The 20,451-nt window shown below is 37.7% G+C and overlaps 1 long non-coding RNA gene across 2 annotated transcripts in view; it reads left to right on the plus strand.

Moving 5' to 3' along the window:
* Positions 1-18,373: 18,373 nt before the first annotated feature.
* LOC110363036 (uncharacterized) overlaps positions 18,374-20,451 on the plus strand; it is a 62,861-nt gene continuing 60,783 nt past the window's right edge. For both annotated transcript variants that reach the window (XR_010473993.1, XR_010473994.1), the window contains exon 1: positions 18,374-18,716. This is a non-coding gene — a long non-coding RNA (uncharacterized LOC110363036). The remainder of the gene's footprint in view (positions 18,717-20,451) is intronic.

Raw genomic sequence — 20,451 nt, forward strand, 5'->3', positions numbered from 1 at the left:
TTTCTGAACCTTCTGACAATGATGGTCCTTGAATAAGTAGCATCAACCACAATCTTAGAAGCTCTATGGAAATCTGATTCAATTTTTCTCTTTTTACAGTTCCTTCCAAAGAAGAAAAAGAACCGGGGGAGGGGGGAGAGGCATTAAAAATTTACTTTTCAACAGGGGATTTCACTTTCAAAACCAAAGAGGCAGAAGGAGGCACGGTTGTAAACAATAGGTTATGAAGGCTTAGTGAAAGTAATGCGCAGTGTTGCTCAGTGTCATTGAACTGGGAAAGGAATATATCCATTCAGTCAGAGTGAAATCACTCCAAAGCAATCTGCTGTCAGAGAACTGATCAATCCCACCCCTGCAAGTAGTGCTTAATGAAAACAACTAAAATAGCATGGAAAAAATTGAAAAATCTTTCACTGTTTCTGTTTTAAAAATAAAAAAATATGATTCAGGATAAGTAAATTGAGCTTTTGTTTAGTGAAATTGATAAATAGCAGATCGAAGGGAATTCAGTATATGGTTTGTCTCAATACAACTTATAATTACATCATTAGATGGCTTCAGTATCCCAACAGAAATAGGCTGGCCCCTTAAGAAAGAATTGGTCTGTTAAGCAGTTTGGGGATGTATATGGAAGATGTTGAAGATGAAGTGCTTTCAGATCCAGGCAAAAGAGCAGATATTGGCATCCTGGGGTGTATTAGAAAGGGGGTGGTTAGTAGGTCGAGAGAGATTCTGCTTCCCCTCTACTCTGCCCTGGTGAGACTGCATCTGGAATATTGTTTTCAGTTCTGGGCCCCTCAGTTCCAGAAGGACAGGGAACTGCTGGAGAAGAGTCCAGCACAGGCCAACAAAGATGATTAAGGGAGTGGAGTATCTCCCGTATGAGGAAAGGCTGAGGGAGCTGGGGCTCTTTAGCCTGGAGAAGAGGAGACTGAGGGGTGACCTCATTAATGTTTATAAATATGTAAAGGTTGAGTGTCACGAGGATGGAGCCAGGCTCTTCTTGGTGACAACCAATGGTAGGACAAGGGGCAATGGGTTCAAACTGGAACACAAGAGGTTCCACTTATATTTGAGAAGAAACTTCTTCTCAGTGAGGGTGACAGAACACCGGAACAGGCTGCCCGGGAGGGTTCTGAAGTCTCCTACTCTGGACACATTCAAAACCTGCCTGGACACATTCCTGTGTAGCCTCATCTAGGTGTTCCTGCTCTGGTGGGGGGATTGGACTGGATGATCTTTCGAGGTCCCTTCCAATCTCTAACATTCTGTGATTCTGTGATGTTAAAGATTTATTTATTTATTTACTTTTTATGTGCAGGCTACCAAGTAATTTTAGAAATAAATTACTGAACAAAATGAAGAAAAACCTCCATGTTGGCCTCAACTTCACAATCTGCTAAGATAAAAGAATGCAGAAAACTAATTAATGCAAACAGAACATCTGAAATAATACTATTCAGGATGAAAAAAATGTTAAACTGGCACATAACAGACTGATATCAATTTCTGCTGATGTAAGAAGAGAGTGGAGCAAGCTAGAGGTGAGAAATACCATTTAACAATCTCAGTGAAATACTTCAGAGCATTGTGCAGAATGGAGCTGTGTTATAATTACTCTCACAGGCACTTGGATACCATAGCAATGAGCACAAAATTGCAATAAATGGGAAAAAGGCCTCTAAAAAGTGCAGTGACAATGCAGTTAAAACCACTGTTTCTAAGGCTGTGCACTTTTATTTTTGTACTAACATGAATACTGAAAAATATTCCACAACTCCATGCTGTGTCCAGCATATTTGTGCTCCTCAAGTGAATTGGTTGTCTGTCAGCGCTGTTTCAGATAAGAGTAAATTTTAGGACTGAGAAAATATTTTGGAGCTGGCAATATATTTAGCGAATGAGGTTGATTTTTCTCTTTGTGAATGTTTTGCAAACCAACACTGAGTTTTCTCAAATGGATTTGCTATTCAAATAGTTCTGAGTGGCAGTTTGTTCCCAAGCAACTCACTGTAAATATTAATAATTTGAGAGGCATCATTTAATTGCGCTCAAATTGCATTCAGTGGTCGTGGTTCCTTGGTTGAATGAACTTAATTCCTAGCAGCATGTTTCTGATATGAATGCTTGCATAGGAATTTGATGTATTCCTTACAGTACTCTTGGATATTCATTTAGTATCTGTTACTTTGAAAAATAGTCCCAAAAAGAAAGTGCAGGTTCCCAGAATATGAATCAGGATGAACTCAAGAAGAGTAAATTCAGAGCACACTTCTCAGAGCTTTGAGAATATGGGTTCTATTTTGGAATCCCTCAGAAATTATACAGAGTAGGCCCTACAGAAAAAATACTCAGTTTTCATAAAAAATTTAAACAATTCCACTTATTAGTTCTTGGGAAGAAGGGGCTATATATATATTTTTTTTTTTTTGGTTATGTTTTACAAGGTTTGAAAGTAAAGGCAAAAAGAGACTTTCCATGGGAAAAAAAAAAAAAAAGTTCAGTCAACAAACAGCTTTTTCATAAATCTTTTTTTTAAAGGGAAAAATGTTGACCTTTTTTTGATATTTTCCTTGCTAGGAGGACTCACACTACAGGATTCCTTCTAGTAAATGGAGCTGGAGGGAAAAATACAGTGTGAGGGGGAGGGAGCCATGAGAGAATGTTATCAGTGGCTCCCCTGTCCTTGAGCTGGGATGCAGGGAAAGCCCGTCTCAGTGACTGCTGTATGTCTGTGTAGGCAGGGAAGAGTATAGCCACTCCTCACAGCCTGGTAGCTTGGTGGAGACTTGGCTCTGGGAACACTGAAGACTTGAAAATTTCATTGAATTCTTCTAAAAAGAGACAAAAAATCTCTCACAGTAGCTGTTGAACTTCATTTTCATTTCAAATTACTATCATTTTTATGACACAGTCGAAAACATTTACGACGGCTCTAATGCTAGTTGTATTTCACTTTTTTTGTTTTTCAGGAATGAAGAAACAAAAATAAAAACCAAAACAAACAAACAAAACAAAAACCAAAACCAAACAAAAATCACAAAAACAAGCAAGCAAACAAACAAACAACACAACAACAACGGCAACCAACAAAAAACAAGACCAACAAACAACCAGCAAATAAAAATTCTTGTCTGAGATGACACATCAAGTTGTAGCTTGGGGCTCATTTCTTCAATGAGCCAGTGCACAACCTCTATACTCAGAGATAGAGGTTTATGAATGGAAACACTGCTACATCTTTAACTTCAGCTGTTGAAATGTACTGCCAATATAATTTGAACACATTTGCTGTATGTTCTCTTCACGGACCAGTCCCAATGGATTGCTGTTGCCTTTGCATCACACTACCATATTAACTTCGTTTAACAGCTCATGCTATTCTTCAGGTTGGCTGCCTTAATAATCTGAAATTGGACAATTCTTTTTCTCCTCTAATACAGTCAGATGCTACAGTTTGTGGAACAGGGAACTGGTTCTTGTAAGCACACATCAATCATTTATTTCTATCTAAAGCTTGTCCACGGGTTGACCCTTGTATCTTCCCTACCCTCAGGCTCCAGCTCTGACAATGATAGATTGTCACTTTAATTTCTTTTTAAATTCAGTGACAGATATAAAGTGGAGCTACAGCCTGTCTTACTGACATGATTAGAAAGGAAGAACCACCCAGATGGATATGTATAGATGCAGCTTCATGTGTATGGGTCTTAGGGAGACATCCTTATCTCCTGCCTCAGCTCTTCTTTGCACAATATAGATGGCTGCAGAGGACAGGAGTCCCTGGTTAACCCACCTGCCTAGATGCAAGTTGCATTTGAAGGCAAGGCATCAGCAGCCAGACATAGTCAGTTCTATTCCCAGCAGTGAGTGCTTGGGCAGTATAGACCTCAGCACCTATATGAGGCACCATCTGCTAACTACATGTCAAATTAGCATGCTGGCACACTCTGGATGAATGAGTGGTCCTTAGTGCCACATGCACCGCAGTTTCTATTAGCGTTATTTGTGAATGCTTATTAGAAAGCAATAGCTGAAAGCAATCTGTGTTATCCTGGTTCAATACATTTTCTCCTCTGGGACAGGCACAGCAAGAAGCCTGCATCTATCATCCACCATGCAGCAGCCCACAAATGCCTGATTCTTCTTCTTCTCTGACCTCCAGCATAAGCACGTCCTGGCTTTTGGTGCATATTTCATCTATGCCGAGCTCCACCCTCCTGTGAAGCTGGGCATGGGGGAATGAGTGCTTCTTCCAAAACGGGTAATTGGGCTGGCAGCTGTTTTTGAAAGCAGTAGAGGAAGATAATAGATTTGGCTTTGATCTCAGATTAAAATATTTTTCTTTCCACCCACTAATACCACTGCCTATCAGACACCAGGCAGATCTGCCCACAGTTGCCCTCTGAAAACAGTCCTGGCAAAAAGGTGCTGTTAAACAAGGGCATCCACAGCCCTTTCTGGGCTGAACTGTCAGTGAAGCATTTATGCAGCAGACCAGCCTGACCAGCCCTCATCACTGCAAGGACACATTGCTCTCTGCTAGTCTGTTGTTCTCCCTTTCTATCATTTCAGAGAAGTATTGAATCTCTCTTGTAAAGGGAGTGTTGTTTATTCTGATCTCATCTTCCCTGCCACAAATTCCCATGTTTCCTTTACTTCTTCTCCATCTGTGTCTCAGAAATGGATGCTTCTAGAGAAGGAAACTGAGAAAATTGGCTTGGCCATATAAGGTTAGGGATATGGGGCTCTGTACACACAGAGACCTCTGCAAGAAGGAGGTTTTGCCTCACCTCCAGTGCAGCCCTCAGCAGAGGAGCTGCTGTATGAGATCCAGCAGGTGGGGAGGAGAAGCTGGCAAAGAGAAGCAGTAGCTATTGCTAAGGGCTCTCTATCAGTGACAGGGTTGTAACTGATGTGGGAGGATCTGTTTCCTGGGGAGTTTGGTTAAGTTTGGTTTAGGTACCACTTTTCTTCTTCTGAGTTGCCAGACGCAACAGGCAAACAATTATTTTGTGGGAATTTTATTTGTTTAGAGCCAAGTATACTGCTCTGCTGATGCTGTTAATTCAGAGGACTTCTCTATAGGCCTCCATCTGGAAAACATCGCAGATGTTGCATGCCTCCCAGAGAGCCTTTGACTCAGAGCCTGGCCAGCTGAGGCCTGCTTCTTTCTCAACCAGTTTCAGAAGACTTTAAAAGGTGGCAGAGCCGCATTTGGGTGGCTTAGGTGGCTGAAGTGTCAGTGCAAAGCCCTGAGTCCCTAAAGAAGGGAAAAGTTTTCTCTGAGATAGAAAAACTAAGATGTTTGGTATTGGACCAAAATAAAAGTTGCTGATAGCTGATGGGTGTGAAGTACATGGATGTTTATAACTTGTGTTCTGTTCCCCAACTTGGTGCCTGGGGAATGGCCGTTCTCCCAAATTCAGTCCCTTTTCCCTGTGACCACACTCATCTGAAGGCTCTGCTCTCTTTGCTTCTGGCTGTATTCTTGAGTTCCCCACCGATGAAGACACAGAGCCCATATTCCTTTCTTCCCACCCATCATCCTTAAAAATGCTGCTAGCTAAGGGAAAGAGGCACACTTCCACTGTGAGTTGGTGTGAGAGGGGGTGTACTTGACCCAGAAGTGGGTACCTGGGAAGCCTTCCCAGGCAAACACCACTGTTGGGATGAATGTCAAGGCTGTCTGTGTCCCATACATCAAACTAAGCTACTCTCAAAAATAATTAAGCATTTGTGGTGTGGAGTCAGACAAGGATTACAAGTCTGGTGGATTATCATAAGAGTGCTTTTAAAGAAAATGTTGATATAGTTGGTTGGAAATTACTTGTAGTGGGAGGAAGAGCCAGCTCAAAAGGCAGTGAAAAGATGGTGAGCTAATGAACTGCCTCCTGACTTTTTGATTCCTTTTGTGTTGAGAGAAGCAGGATATTATTTGCATTATTTGAAAATACACAGCATTCAATGGAAGAAATATCTGTCACCACCTACTTCTGTTTATGACAAAAACTGTCGATGTCCTAAGAACTCGCTAACCACTCATGTCAAAGGGGAAACATCACAGAAGACAGTAATAGTAATCTTTAATGAGGAGGCATTCATCAATGTAGTTAATAACCAGCTTTTTCAAGGTTTAGCATTATTGGATTTTTCTCCTACAAGTCTGTCATTGACTGCTGGCACAAATTAATCTCTTTATTCGTGTTCAGGAGAAGTGATCTATGGCCTTCTGCAGCATGTTAGAAAGTTAAAGCCAAGCTTGATAGATTCAGTTTTTGCATCTACCTCTTAATCAGCAGCACACCCACCATGATAAAAAAAAAAAAAACAAACAAAAATGTGTAGGTGTGTGTTTAAAATTCTGAGTGCAGAGAAAGCCACAAAGTGCTTGGAAGGTTCAATAACATTAATTTTTATTCTTTATGTGCCAGCAGAGCTCTTGACCAGCTTTAGTTGTAATTAAGTTGGACAATGACATATTTATTCCTGATGTGCTATGCTGTTGTTTGCCTTGTGCACGGAACAGCAGCTTTCAGTGAGAGCATGAGCTCTCAGATAGCTACATTGTTTAAAAAATATTAAATTCTGTAGTCATACACTAATAGAATCATTAACAAACTCTGCTGTATTACAAACATACTTTGAGACTGTAATGCTTCAGTTAGGTCTTTATTGCAAAGGTTAGAGGATATATATCATAATATATCATATTATCATATTAAGGATTTATGTCTATAGAGATTAACATCAGAAAGGAATGCTTGTATTGCAAAATTAGTAATTTAGCTGAACTTAGGTGGAATCAAATGTCTGGTTTAGACTTTCCATGAATTGGATGTGATGAGTTGTAAGGTTGTAAGGTTTTCAAAGCAGAAAATTTATTATAAAAACAATCCTTAGTTCATACATCTTGACCATCAGAATTAATACTTTGAATGCAACAGCTACTATTGCTTAACACTCTTTACCATGCTAAAATCCAAAAGAAAGTGTTACTGGAAAATGATAAAAATGATAAGTATGCTATATTATATCCAGTTTTTCAATGTATAAGCCATTGAAGTATTTGGAAAGAAACAGCCATTATAGTGCACTAAAAGAAAATATGTTTCTTCTAACAGCAACAGCGAGGAACAACTATTATAGGATTTGATCTGCTTGAATAGATAGTACTCTCATATGGTCTAAGGAAAACTAGATCTTGAAATGCAAAAGGAATAAGAAGTATGTAGGTCACATACGATTCTGGTGTCTTAATCAAAAGGCAGTGGACACACCGCTATAGCAAATCAGAATAAATCATTCAAAGACTTGGAAAGCTGACTGAACATTGTTATGTCAGATTACATGCTCCTAGACCATGATAAGAACAAAATTTCTTGTGGGAATTGACCAGAATCATGCTAAATGGGGCAAGGATTAACCACATGTACTTGCATCATGCAAGTAGCGATGGACAACTTCAGAATTTTCATAATTTCTGCTTCTTTGGATAACCAGCTGAAATCTTATATGACTCTGTGAAGACCATTCAAGTAATTTTTGTCTGGAGGAAAGAGATGGAAAGCTCTCAGAAACAGATTTTTCACATGAGGTTTCTAGCACTACTATCTCTGGTCTTGGGAAACATGCCTTTGAGAACACTGTTTTATAGTATTCTTTGTCTTATTTGGAAAGTATGTATAGGGAAAGAAATGTGCATATCTATCAGAATCCTCGTTTGAGTTCTAGAGAACTTAAATATTTAGGGAATATGATACCATTTGTTTCATTCTTACTTCTAGGAAGGGTGAACGTGAGCTTCTAATAAGAGTCCTGGTTTGGCTTATGACCAGCTACAATAGCAACTTCTGGTCAACCATTTCATCGTATAAGCCATAGAAACATCTTTTACACTGCCTTACAGTGTTAGTTGCAAAATGTGTGTTGCTAATCTTTGATTTCCCTGTTTTTCAACTTCAGTGTCTGTATGAATTCTGTGGGGGGGATGCCTGACTTCCAGGTGGCTCAATGGTACCGCTGGGCAACAATAAAAAAAAAAAACAAACATTTCTCAGCTCAGAATAATTTGTCTGATGATGACTGTTCTTATTTCACTTTCACAACTTTTGTTCATTCAGGACTCTTACCATTTAGTAGTTCAATAGCATAAAGAGGCAGTGCTGACGAGTAGGCAGTTTAGTTCCCGGGAGCCAAGTGCCTGGAGTTGTGCAGCTGGGCTGAGGGCTCAGCATCTCAGCACAACAGCTCACTGGTCTGTTAACACTTTCTCTGTCTACACTATATCTGTCTGTGTAAATCATCATTCCTAAGATCAAGAAATTACAGTCTTTAGTTGAATAGGGATGTTTGCTAAGATGAAAAGTAAAAAAGAAACAATACTACTAAAATGAGCATAAAGTCAGTCCTGAATAACAGCATGAGCTCTTGAAAAAAGCACCATACAGCACCCAAACAGACCACCAGTAATTAAGACAATTCAAACATGTGGGAAGAAAATTGATCTGCTAAGCAACAAAAAGAGAGATAAACTGACAATGGTGGGACCTCAGTCACTGCCTATAGAGAATCTATAGGATTCAAAATTGATGATTAGGCAGCTAAGAATGTTTGTTGGATAGCTAGAAGACAAAAGAAAATCAGCACTGCTCTAATAGAAAAAGAGTTATTTTGTTATTTGTGCAATTCCATGGAAAGCCCTATTGCTCCTGCAGTACAATCAGAAGCTGGTTTTGTACAAAATTACCTTCTCAGATCTACACAATGTATGTCTACTGATACTAAATGTAGAGAAATTGACAACTATAGCTGTCCTTTGAATGTAAGGAGGATCAGGGTATCAGAACAGAATGTCCTTGGAGAACTGCAAAATTAACCAGATTTTTGCATTCAAAAGGCTATGCAGCCTCACCCATTCTAAAATGTCCAGAAAGATTAAAACCACTTTTTTTTAATGTTTCTTTGGTTTCTTTGTATATCTCTCCCTCCTTCTTTCACAATTCCTCTCTCTCAGACTGTCCGTCTTTCTCTTTTCTGTTTTTTTCAAAGGGTTCAGAGGCAATTCCTTCTCCAATTTTCCTTTAGTAGAATTTTCAGCATAAAGATTCTATGTTGTAAATTTTGGCAATTCATAATTTATTTCTGAGTTTCCATAAACAGACCAACCACATGGATCACTTTATATAGGATATTTAGTTTTTATTTTCTCTACAGAAACTACTGCCTATTTTTTGGACTTCTGTTCCTTTTTTCCATCATTGGTATCAACATGGTGATGTCTTTATCATCAGTATGCAAGGTAATTGTATGGAGTTTCCTATATTTTGTTTTCCTACAATATACTCTGGTGCAGAGGCTTCATTCCCTAGAACTCAATGAAAATTGTCTATCCTCTGAAAACATGGATGACATCCTTTGTCCTCCAACACAAGTCCAACAGTATTTCATTTCTGTTGGCCTAAACAGAGTCACAGAGACATGGCCCCAAACATTTTTTTTTCTCTAATAGAAGCTTAATGTCATCAGTAATAATATTATCTTATTGCAAAAAATTGTGCTTTGTATTATATTTTTTGTCCAGCTTCAATATGCTTTCTTCATTTCCTCTGGGCTTCTTAAGTCCTGAACCAATGCCATGTCCAGAACTTATGCTCTATCCATTTCTTACATAGTCCTTGACAAAAAACCAAACCAAACCAAATCAAAATAGGTTTTTGCCTACCTGAGGGAGAAGCAATGATTAGGAAAAAACAAACAGCAAAGACGAAACATGGGTAAGGACTGTTTTCTGCTAATGTGGGCTAAAATGCAGTAATGATACAATTGAACCACATCAGGGAGATAGGAAATTAATAGAGGAGAGTGTCAAAGTACTCTTGCTGACATAAGGTGCTTCTAGCCAATTACTCTGATAGACTGAAAAGGGAGGGATTGATTTGGACCTTTCTTTCATAGGAACACTATTTTATGGCAAATGTGGATTTTTTGTTGTTTTGGAAGTGAATCTTGGAGTTAAGAAAAACATAAAGAATTATACAGGGGAGGAAAAGAAGCACTCAAACAGGATGTGGCGGAAAAGTGAGAAGTGTGTAGTGTGCAGTTCATGGACACATACTACCACTTAATTCCAGCATTTTAATGATATACTTGTGGGAATATTTACCACATTCCTTCAAAAGAAGCAAAACTCTAATTTACACACCACAACCATCTTTTTCAGGACTCAAGAAACCTGATTTTTTTTTTTTTTTTTTTTTTGGTACTTGTTGCTGCGAACAGCATAAATTATATAGATTATCATTTAATGATGCTCTAAAATTCCAGCATGACCCGTAAAATCTTTAGTTGGCCACCAAAACCAAGAATAAATAGCAAGGCAAATAAGAGAAAAAGCATTTATTATATTAGGTAGTACACATGTCTAATAATTCAGAAGGCTTGAAAAAAATGTTTAAAATTATACCTCTCATGTAGGGGTCAATTTTGAAAAAAATAAACTACAACCTCTTTAATCAGAACAAATTGTTAATGTTTTCCTTTTTTTAACTGTTATTTCTGCATACACATGTAACTGTACTACCTGACTTTCTGGTAGTCCTTCTGCAGATTGTTTTCAGAATCTGTTTTACAAGTCTAATATCTATGTTAATGAAACAAATGCTCTAGAAATCAAGCGCAAATGTATCCCACATTCTCAGTTTATCATACTTCTGGTTTTAATATTAATACTTGTTTTCCTAAGTGTTTCTTGTTGTTTGGGGTCTTTTTGTAGGGGTTTTTTTGTGTTTATTGTTTTTCAGCATGTGGCATTCTTCCTTCATGATTCAGCCAGTCTGATCTCTTGTGGGATTTAAGGCACAGAGTAAATATGTTCTCCTCAATATACCCATGGAAGCGGAGGTTGGGAGGGGGAAAAGTGCAGATGCAGATGTTTTGCTGGACCAGGCAACGTAGAACAGATATGGACAAAGACATGGAAGGTAGTATAAAGCAGGGCAAAACATGTTTGCAAGACACAGTGCTAGTTACTGTGCCTAATAATCTTAATACTGTTTGTTACTTCATGAATACAAAATCAAAACATTTAAATGGTATCTATTTATCTCTCGCCATTAGTCAAAACTAATTATTACTTATCCTAAATTTCTTTTGTAACAGGGTAATTCTGTTGTTTTCAGTTTATCTACATCATGCTGATGCAGGGAGAGATCATAGAACCATGACTCAAAGCTTTCAAATATGTGCCTTGAAATTAAAATATTACCAGGAATCCCATTTAAAAGGGATTTAATGCCCATATTTAGGCATTTATACTAGAATCTATTACCATTTTCATAGAAAATGCAAGTGTATTTTGTAAATGCATTGCAAATGCAGTGCACAAGTACATTAAAAAAAACCAAGTGTGAGATGAAGAAAATAATTGAAACTGTTGCTATGTTAGTATGTTTTGCATAAGTAAGCGGTAAGTTGTTGCAATTTGAATTCAACAAGGATTCCAGGAGAAGTGTAAAGTGCTGCCCTTGACTAAAGAAAGAAGCATCAGGTTCAAAGGACATGAATGGCAAAACATGGGACTGAATTTTGAATTTCCATTGACTTGATAAGGCAGAAGGTTAAAAAATTTGTGTGGATTTTGCTGATTCTTGCAGGCAAAAGGAAGTTGCAACCTTGTTATGAAGAACCAGGGGGATGGTCTGAAGAACAGAGAAAGAATCCCAGAAACAGCCAAGACTGAAGAGAGACTGTGAACTGATTTTGATGGTCTTTCTTAGTAAAAGCAAACTCCACAGACTATGTGATGTGGATGGTGCTTGTGGGTCAGGCTGATTAATCTGTTCAGACATATTTACAGTCAAAAATCATTAGGACAAACAGTATCCATAAATACATAGAGAATATTACATATATATAAAGACTAACTAATGCAGAAATTAAAATTATTTAGGCTACACAGAGCAAAACAGGTTGTAGATCAAGCTTTGAAATTTTGAGGAAGAGGGAGAAGAAAGGGTATAAAACTACTATAATATTGACATGCCAGCTTTGAAAAGTATCTGAGAAGCAGGCCATCTGCCGACTTAAAGATCAGTAGGAACACCAGATAGGGATCCAAGAGATATTAAAAAAGCCCAAGAATTATGTTCTAACTTGTATCTATGTCAATAAAGTGATAGAAAAAACATTGCTACAAAATTACTTGACAGACTTAATGTTCCTAAAATATGCAATGAATGAGGCTAACACCCTAGACAAATTGCTCATATGCACTGAAATAGAAAAGACTGTTCAGAGCTCAAGAGCTGATCTAAGGCCAGATGGCTTTATGATGGTGCCTTAAGTCTTTAAAAGAGGAGGTAACTCTTGTTCTGAAAAGAGTATTCACACATATGCATAAATGGGAATGTTGGCACCTACTGAAAAATAGGCTGCTATAACTCTTGCAGTGCCTGAACCACAACTTACTTTGTCTGTGGAGAGACCATGGCTGGAGCAAGAGAAGCTCATTAAATGATGCTCAGGAACGTAAAGTGTTTAGGCAGTGTATCTCAGTAACTTTGAGGTTTATTGAGTGTGATTTAGAACAAATTAGAAGTTTGCTTTGTACAATGTTGAAGACAAGTCAACAGACAGGCATGCAAAAGACAGTTTAAAACTGACAGTGAAATGTATCTGCTTTATCTGGCCAACAGAACAGGTAAATTTGCTTCTGTCTCATTTCATATTAATTTTGCTGGATAGACAATTTTATTTGATCACCTGTGTAATTCTGATGTTGTGTAAAAGGCAGAAGACCCATTAATTGTGATTTCCCTACATTTTTACACTGTGGTAGTCCTACTGAATTCACCAAAGGAGTTTAACTAAGTTACTGGATTTCTGTGCTGGCCAAAAAAATAACAATGCAGATATTATGCAGAATGGACAAATGACTCTGACCAAGTTTGAAGCAGAAAGAAGTTCTACAGACAAGCAAAGGGAAAATACCATGTAAAAAAATAATTGAAAACTTGATAATAAGGTTTTTAATTGTGGAATTCCTTTATTGGTTTTAAAGGTTAAAGCATTGCTATTTTTTGCAGTCATGCAGACAAGATATAGCTGGGACACAGGAGGTCATGTGCATGAACTAATCCTTTCATCCTCTTGTTCACATACGATCTCAATGACGTTCAATACAGCCACAGCTGAGATGAATAGAGTTTCATCATAAATCTTATATTTGCCTTCCTTTTGAACCAGGTACAAAACCACAAAAAGTATTTTTTTCACAGCTATAGAGAGATATAAGTTTGAGGGTATCTTGTCAAACATGACACTGTTGATACCTAAAGATGGAAATTTTGAACACAGTTGTTTGGGGTCTTAACAACAAGGGCATATTCTCATTGTAATGCTCAAAAATTTATCAAGACAATGAACAACACTATTAAATTAAGTACCTTACTGAGTTTACTTGAGCTTTCCTCACATATCTTCTCTGAGATAAGACTGCAGTCATTTCTCATGTGTATAATGAAGTTTCACAGAAGACTGCATATGCCATCACACAAAGTTACAAGATATGTTGGAGCCCAGATCTCATGGGGTTCAATGAGAATTAAGCTTCTAAAAGCCTATTTGAATCTCCTCCACCATACCTAATGTCATATGTTTGCTATGTTTGTTTGGCTTTTTTTGTTGTTTTTTTTTGTTGGTTGGTTGGTTTTTGTTTTGGTTTTTAGGTTTTTTCTCTGTTTATTTTTTTGGGTTGGAGTTTTTTTCCACCTTTAATCTTTGAATTATAGAATTCAGTGCTTGCAGTAATGGCAATTAAATTCAAAATGCTGCTTCTATTTTGACAAAACCAGAAAAGCTTAACAAATGCAAGTTGGAGATTTACAAGATTTAAACACGCCTAAAATTAAAAGTTTGCAACCTTTGTTACCGTCACATATTGTGTAAGTATCTTAAGAGTACTTAGGAACTTACCTTCCAACATATGTTTGACAGTTTTCATCACCTCTATTAAGAATTATCCATATTTCAGGACCCACAGGTGATGGATGAGAAACTCCAGCTCAGTGAATCTGAGCCTCTCTGATGGCTCCCTTTGTTTCTAATTTGTTGCTACATTTCTTTCTTTGGTTTCTTTCTTTTTTTTTTCCTTTTTTTTTTTTCTTTTCCCTCAGAGGTTTTTGGGGGCTTCTTAACAGATTTATTTTGGATTATTCATCCTCTTCTACTCATTTTCAGAACAAAGAATCAGCTATTTGAGAGTAACATAGTGCTTTTTATGTACCTGTTGCCTACAGACATTTAGTTGATTATCCTGCAAATTATCCTGTCTTTAATTAATTTCACTTTTGTTTCGGTTTCAGGAAAGATTTTAGCTTTCAGCTAAGATACTGTTAAATCCACAGGTAGCTTCTAGTATTGTTTTCTCATTGTCAGATTCAGAAACATATCTAGATATATTGCCTCTGCTATTTGTGGTCATGCTTGCCATTCCTAGGGCTGTATCTCAGCTGCTCGGATAACACTGGATTATAGTTTTCAATATCCCCTGGACACGATGACTAACAGGCATTTGTTCATTTTTTCAGCTAAAGCACTTGGATTCAGAAATCCTCACTACTTGTATTATTAACTTCAGTTACCAGGGGCCAAAACGATGCGACATTTATGAGGAAGGTGACAGGGCTCCTTTTGTGAGCCTGGAGCCAGGCACTGTGGTACAGCTAAGCACAGGAGAAATTAGTTGAGCCAAGGTACGTGTTTCAGCATATTACAGATGCAGGTTTCATTAGTTCACAGCCCAAGACAGACTTAGTGGGGGGCTGATGAATTGCAGACACTGTACTGTATTGGGGACAGACATTCTTGGCAAGGCCTGTTAGGACAGGACAAGGAGTAATGGTTTTAAATGAAAGGAGGGGAGATTCAGGCTAGACATAAGGAAGAAATATTTTACAATGAGGGTGGTGGAACACTGGCACAGGTTGCCCAGACTGGTGGTAGATGTCCCATCCCTGGAGACATTCCAGGCCAGGCTGGATGGGGCTCTGACCAACCTGATCTAGTTGGAGATGTCCCTGTTTATGGCAGGTGGGTTCAACTAGATGAGCTTTGAAGGTCCCTTCCAATCCAAACTGTTCTGTGATAATACTGAGTCTGCACCTTGGTCTCTATAGGCACTCGCTGAATAGATTCCTCCAAGAATTTGGGCAGGACTTTCTACACCTCTGTGGAATAGACTTCCACCTATTTTGTTTGTGGTATTTCCTATTGTCTTTTTTTTTTAATGCTCAGGAAAGTATTCTGTTCTAAACAAAAAAATAAAACAAAAGGATATGTTCCTAGCTCCTCTTTGTCTTCATATTCTCCAACAAAACTTCCTAGTTGTGTAATAAACAAAGGCAGGTGACTTTGACTCTAAAAATTTCACAGACAGTTTTGAGAAAGTCAGTAGGTGATACCAATGAGATTGGACAGACAGTTTCTAACACAGTTGTGTTAATATATCTTTCTAATTTGTTTCAAGAAAATAATTTAACTGAGGGACTTGGATCTAAGCAACCTCCTTTAGATTCCTGTGTTGCGTATGTTTCTGTATGTTTTTAGCGTGTGTTTCTGTATCACTGTTACCTCTCTAATGTAAGAAAAAAGGAGCTTCCCCTTCTTTTCAAATATTTTATCTCTACACTGCTGGTGGTCTTATTAATCTAATTCCTTTGATATTGGAAGAATATTGTAATGACCCTTACTGTTAAAGGGAAATTTCTCTTTCTGGTGGGAATGATATATGTAGTCTTATTTTAGAAATGGCAACTTTTGTTTTGTTGGAGAACTTGGTCCTACCTCTACAAAGCCCAAGAGTTGTTCAGGATTTCCAAGGCCACATTCACACTAATGAGATTTACAAATGCTCAAAAATTCAAGTGACAAGCCATTAAAAATGACTGATGTTTCCTTCTCACAAACTGCTTACTATAATTATTTTCCCACAATTGCCTCCTGTTTTCTTGCAGTGATTTACAGAAAATCCTTTTCTTTCTGCATAGGTAGTTACATGTAAAATGGGAATTCTGATTATTATCATCATATGCTCAAAAAAAAGCCATTTAGATACATATGTAGGATGACTTACTTGTGTTCTTAAAGCAGTCATTTATACCTGTGATCAAACATCAAATGAAAACTTCAAATAGCTATTCCATGTGAAAAGTAATGGAAAATAACATCCATACTTGCTTGCATTTTCAGGAACCAAAGGCGTTTTTTTTATTTTAAAGATGTAGGAATAGATTATTTTCACAATAAACAATTACTATAAATACTATAAATAACATAGGAAACTATATGATTTTAGAGCATTCTATAAATGCTGCAAAAAACGTGGAAATACCTACAGTGTGAAGCAGCATAACCTAGTTCTATAAACTGCTTTTATACACACACGTAAGTCACTGCAATTTAAACATTGGCCCAAAGCTGATTGTGTAGATATGCTTTGTGTAATTTATTTATTTATTAATAAGGCTGTTTGTGTGTACGCATTTACAGACGTATAGGCACGCATATATATGTGCACATTTATACCTATCTGTAGATGAAAAACGTACTTTCAGTGAGGTAAGTCAGAGTATGATCTGAGCGCACATCACATCACCGACACTGAAAAACTAGTTCAGTTTCTTGGCAGGGCTTAATAGATCACCCGGAGGGTGGCTTCACTTCCTTAGCTCTACCAGAACCTGAAAAATATTGGCAAGAGGGTTTACCTGTACTAGGGCATTGCTTTTCCAAGGGTTGTGCTTCTGAGTCTAATGACATCATCTGTGATTACTCAGTTATTTAGGGAGGACCTCAGAGCTCAAGGGTGCTGCAAAGACCAGAAATAATAATTTTCTCCCTGTTTAATCTTTACCAAGTCAAACTTTCAAAGTGACGGAAATGCACGTAAACCCCATTACCCTTAGTCTCCCCTTTGTCTCCATTTGCCTCTGCACATATTGACCCAGTGCAATGACAGATTAATGGTGACATTAAATGAGGTATTAAATTTAATCTTCTTTACTTCATGTAGTAAAAGTTGCCTTTCCAAATTGCCTTTCTTTAATTTTTGCTTCATGATTGCCATTTTTCTTTCGCTGATTTTATTCATGCTAGACTAGGCCAGTGACCTAAAACTGCCAACTGAGAAGTTAAATGCTAATCACATTTCTTCAATTGAAAGCGTCAGTGTAAAAGCTTCCCATGCATTATTTACATTAATTATTTTCTGTCTCAGGGATTCTCCTGCTTCCTCCTAAATCAGCTCAAACGAAACCAACAAAACAGTGTATTTTGACTCTAAGTGTTTATTACAGTCATTCAAATTGACAAAATCCATCTATAATTGCTTATTTCTGGTTTTCTTACAAAAAAGGCCTTTCTGGGTTTAGGCGGGCACACCACCCAATGGACTTACTAGACATAGAAGACCTATCTCCCAAGATCTTTTGTAGTCTTTTCTTTCCTTATAATGTATTAATGGGCTGTGGTGTTTAGTCTTTAGGTAGGAAGATTATTAACAGTTTTGCTGTGGCTTACACAGGGGTAGTGTTGCTAAATAATGACTTCTAACATGAAAAATGAGTCACCAGCAAAGACTCATTAATAATATGCATAGTGACAGAGGCTATATGACTTGATTTTCCATTAGTTACCTTATATAAGGCTTTGCTATCTAGTTTTTAGTTAAATCAGCAGATTTTGCTAAACTGTCAGAAATGGTTTCAGTACAGGACTTTTTTCCTAGGATAAAAAATAGCAAATAGAATAAGGCATTGGTTGAAGTTTCTTTGAAAAAAAATAAATATAAATCATTGCTTACTTTAGATGTTTTCTTTGAGAAATTTTATCAATTTCAATAAAAGTGTTCCTAGAATAATTTCTCAGCTCTCTGACAATTTGCCTTGCGATGGCGTGACTCTAATTTTGTTGGATATTTTGCATCCTCAGTTCCTACTGAAGAAAATATTCACTGAAACTACCCAATTCATCATAGCACATGCCAAAACCCCAGAGGTTCAAGTCTAGTGTATACAGACTTTCCTTATTGTATAAGCTCACTAACATTCACTGTGCCCTTTGCTTTCAAATGTGTTTCAATCTCAACACCGTTTTCCAAATTTACAGTGCTTCACTATAGCATGAAACTTTATCTGCAGGAACTCAGTATGTCTGAGTCAGTAGACACAGCTATTAGAATATTTTTATTTAACATATGACTGGCTGAATGCTGCTTGCTTCTGACTATGATACTGGCTTTTAGTCACCTCATTTCATTTTATGTAAAAGTATAGTGCCAAAGCATTCTTTATGGGAGCATGCAATTCATTTTAAATGTAACATATTTTAATAGAACTACATTTATTTTACCAAATACCAATGAAAGGCAGCAGATTATATGCACCTAGCTTCTGAAATAAAATAAAGCAAATAATTAAATAAAGGGAAGAAGTCTCAAGGAAGATATTAAAGCAGATTTTGGGAGCATCAGTCATTCAGTGATGTAAACATGAAAGGGCTTGTTCTTTGATCATGTAAATCCAGAAATCACTATGGTGCACTTGCTCTGTTTATTCTTTCAGGGGTCATTAACACACACAGGAGCTTCCATATAGTATCACTGAACCCTGAAAGTAAACTCCAGGACACCTTTCAATTAGAAAGAAGCAATGTACCAGGTAAGTCTGGAGGCAGCTGTGCCCCTGGCACAAGAAGCCACTGGTGAACTGTGGGGTTGCCCTGTTGCAGGACAGGATTTGAATTCAATGATCCTGTGGGTCCCTTCCAACTCAGGACATTCTATGTTAGCTGTCTGGACACCTTGTCACTCTGCCAGTGTCAGTCCTGCAAGAGGAGGGCAGGAGGTTATTCGTGCTGGCTGTCAGGGTGTTAGAAAATAGAAGAATGCATTCCATCGCTCCTTAGGAAATGACAGTGACTAAAATGATAGTGGCTAGGATTGCAGTCTGCTGGAAGCTGGTCTCTGCTCCTCTGCTCCCAAATAGAAACCCAACTGGTGAGGAGAGTTGGATTATGACAGAGTGGTGGAGTGGTGTTGTACAAAAAGTGTAGCATGGTTCTGTTAGGGAAACTTCTAAGATCAGATGAAATCTACAAGGTTAAGAAAGAAACCTTTTTGTAAGTACTGTGGTGAACAAAACCATGTAGCCTGTGGCACAAAAATATTTACTGACATCCACACCTCTCTCTGGGGTTGATAGCTTTTCTATCTCCTTCTCATCCCTCGCTGCAGTAGAATCTGAATCAGCAGTCTTTCACAACAGCTTTATCCTCATGGTACTGGGGTAAATTCTCATTTTTTTCTGTAGTAAATTGACATATGGGAGGCCAGATGAATGTTTTGAACATGAAAACTTCCATGTTGACAGTGTTAATAGTTACAGCATTCTCTCCTTGGCTGAACACAGTACTATACTAAATTTGATGGCTGCTCCTTTACAGCACCAAAGTTACCTTCTATTTTTCAAACCTGACTGTATGCAGAAGTCAGCAAGAGATGACAGTATTCTATTTATTTAAGTATTCTATTTTGGGCAGCTTGACTATGTGAGGTTTCTAACAGGTCATTTTGCAAGTACTCCTCTCCTCAGCTTACACATTCACTTTACAGGCAATTTTTCCATACATGAGGTCCATTCATGAACTGGATAAACTGTCTGAAAACAATAAACCACAATTAATTAAGAACATGTACAAAGTACAAGATGTCTAAATAAAAAGAAGAGTTAGTATGAATAAGATAGATCTCAGACTGAGTAGTAGTCAACACTATCATGTTGCTTCAAAAAAAAAACAAATCTTAGGTTGTCTAAAGAGTGTGTAAAGCTCAGAGGGTTTCTATTTTAATAAGGCTGCAGCAGTATTATTGTGTTCAGGTTACCTGTGACCTTTTAAAGAATCCTAAGCAGGCAACAAGAGTGGATCAGAGGTCTAGGAAAAAAAGAGTATGAAGAAAGATAGAAAGACCTGGAGTCATTTAATTTACAGGACAATGCACAAAGAAGACTTGTAATAACCATCTTCAATTATATAAAAACCTGGCTGCTCTAAGTTAAAAGGCAATAGACTTGTTGCAAAGGCTAAGATAGGAAGTAACAAACTTAATTTGCAGCAAAGAAGATCTAGATTAGGTGGTAGAGAAAAAATGTGCTGGCTATAAATGTGAGGATATACAGAATTCATTGCCCGAGAAGGCAACAGTCTACATAACTGGAAATTTTACAGAAAGGTTTAAACAATTATCCGATCAGAAATACCTGACTTTAGTTGGCTACAAATCTTCTGAAGATCTCACTGTATTTACTCAGAGTTTTTTGATTTGGAAATGTGGGTTTCAGGGAGACAGTCTAGAAAAAAACATATACCACAGAGAGAGCCATGTGCTCTTCCACC

The sequence above is a fragment of the Columba livia genome, chromosome 1 (genome assembly GCF_036013475.1).
Source record: "Columba livia isolate bColLiv1 breed racing homer chromosome 1, bColLiv1.pat.W.v2, whole genome shotgun sequence".
NCBI classification, from domain to species: Eukaryota; Metazoa; Chordata; class Aves; order Columbiformes; family Columbidae; genus Columba; species Columba livia.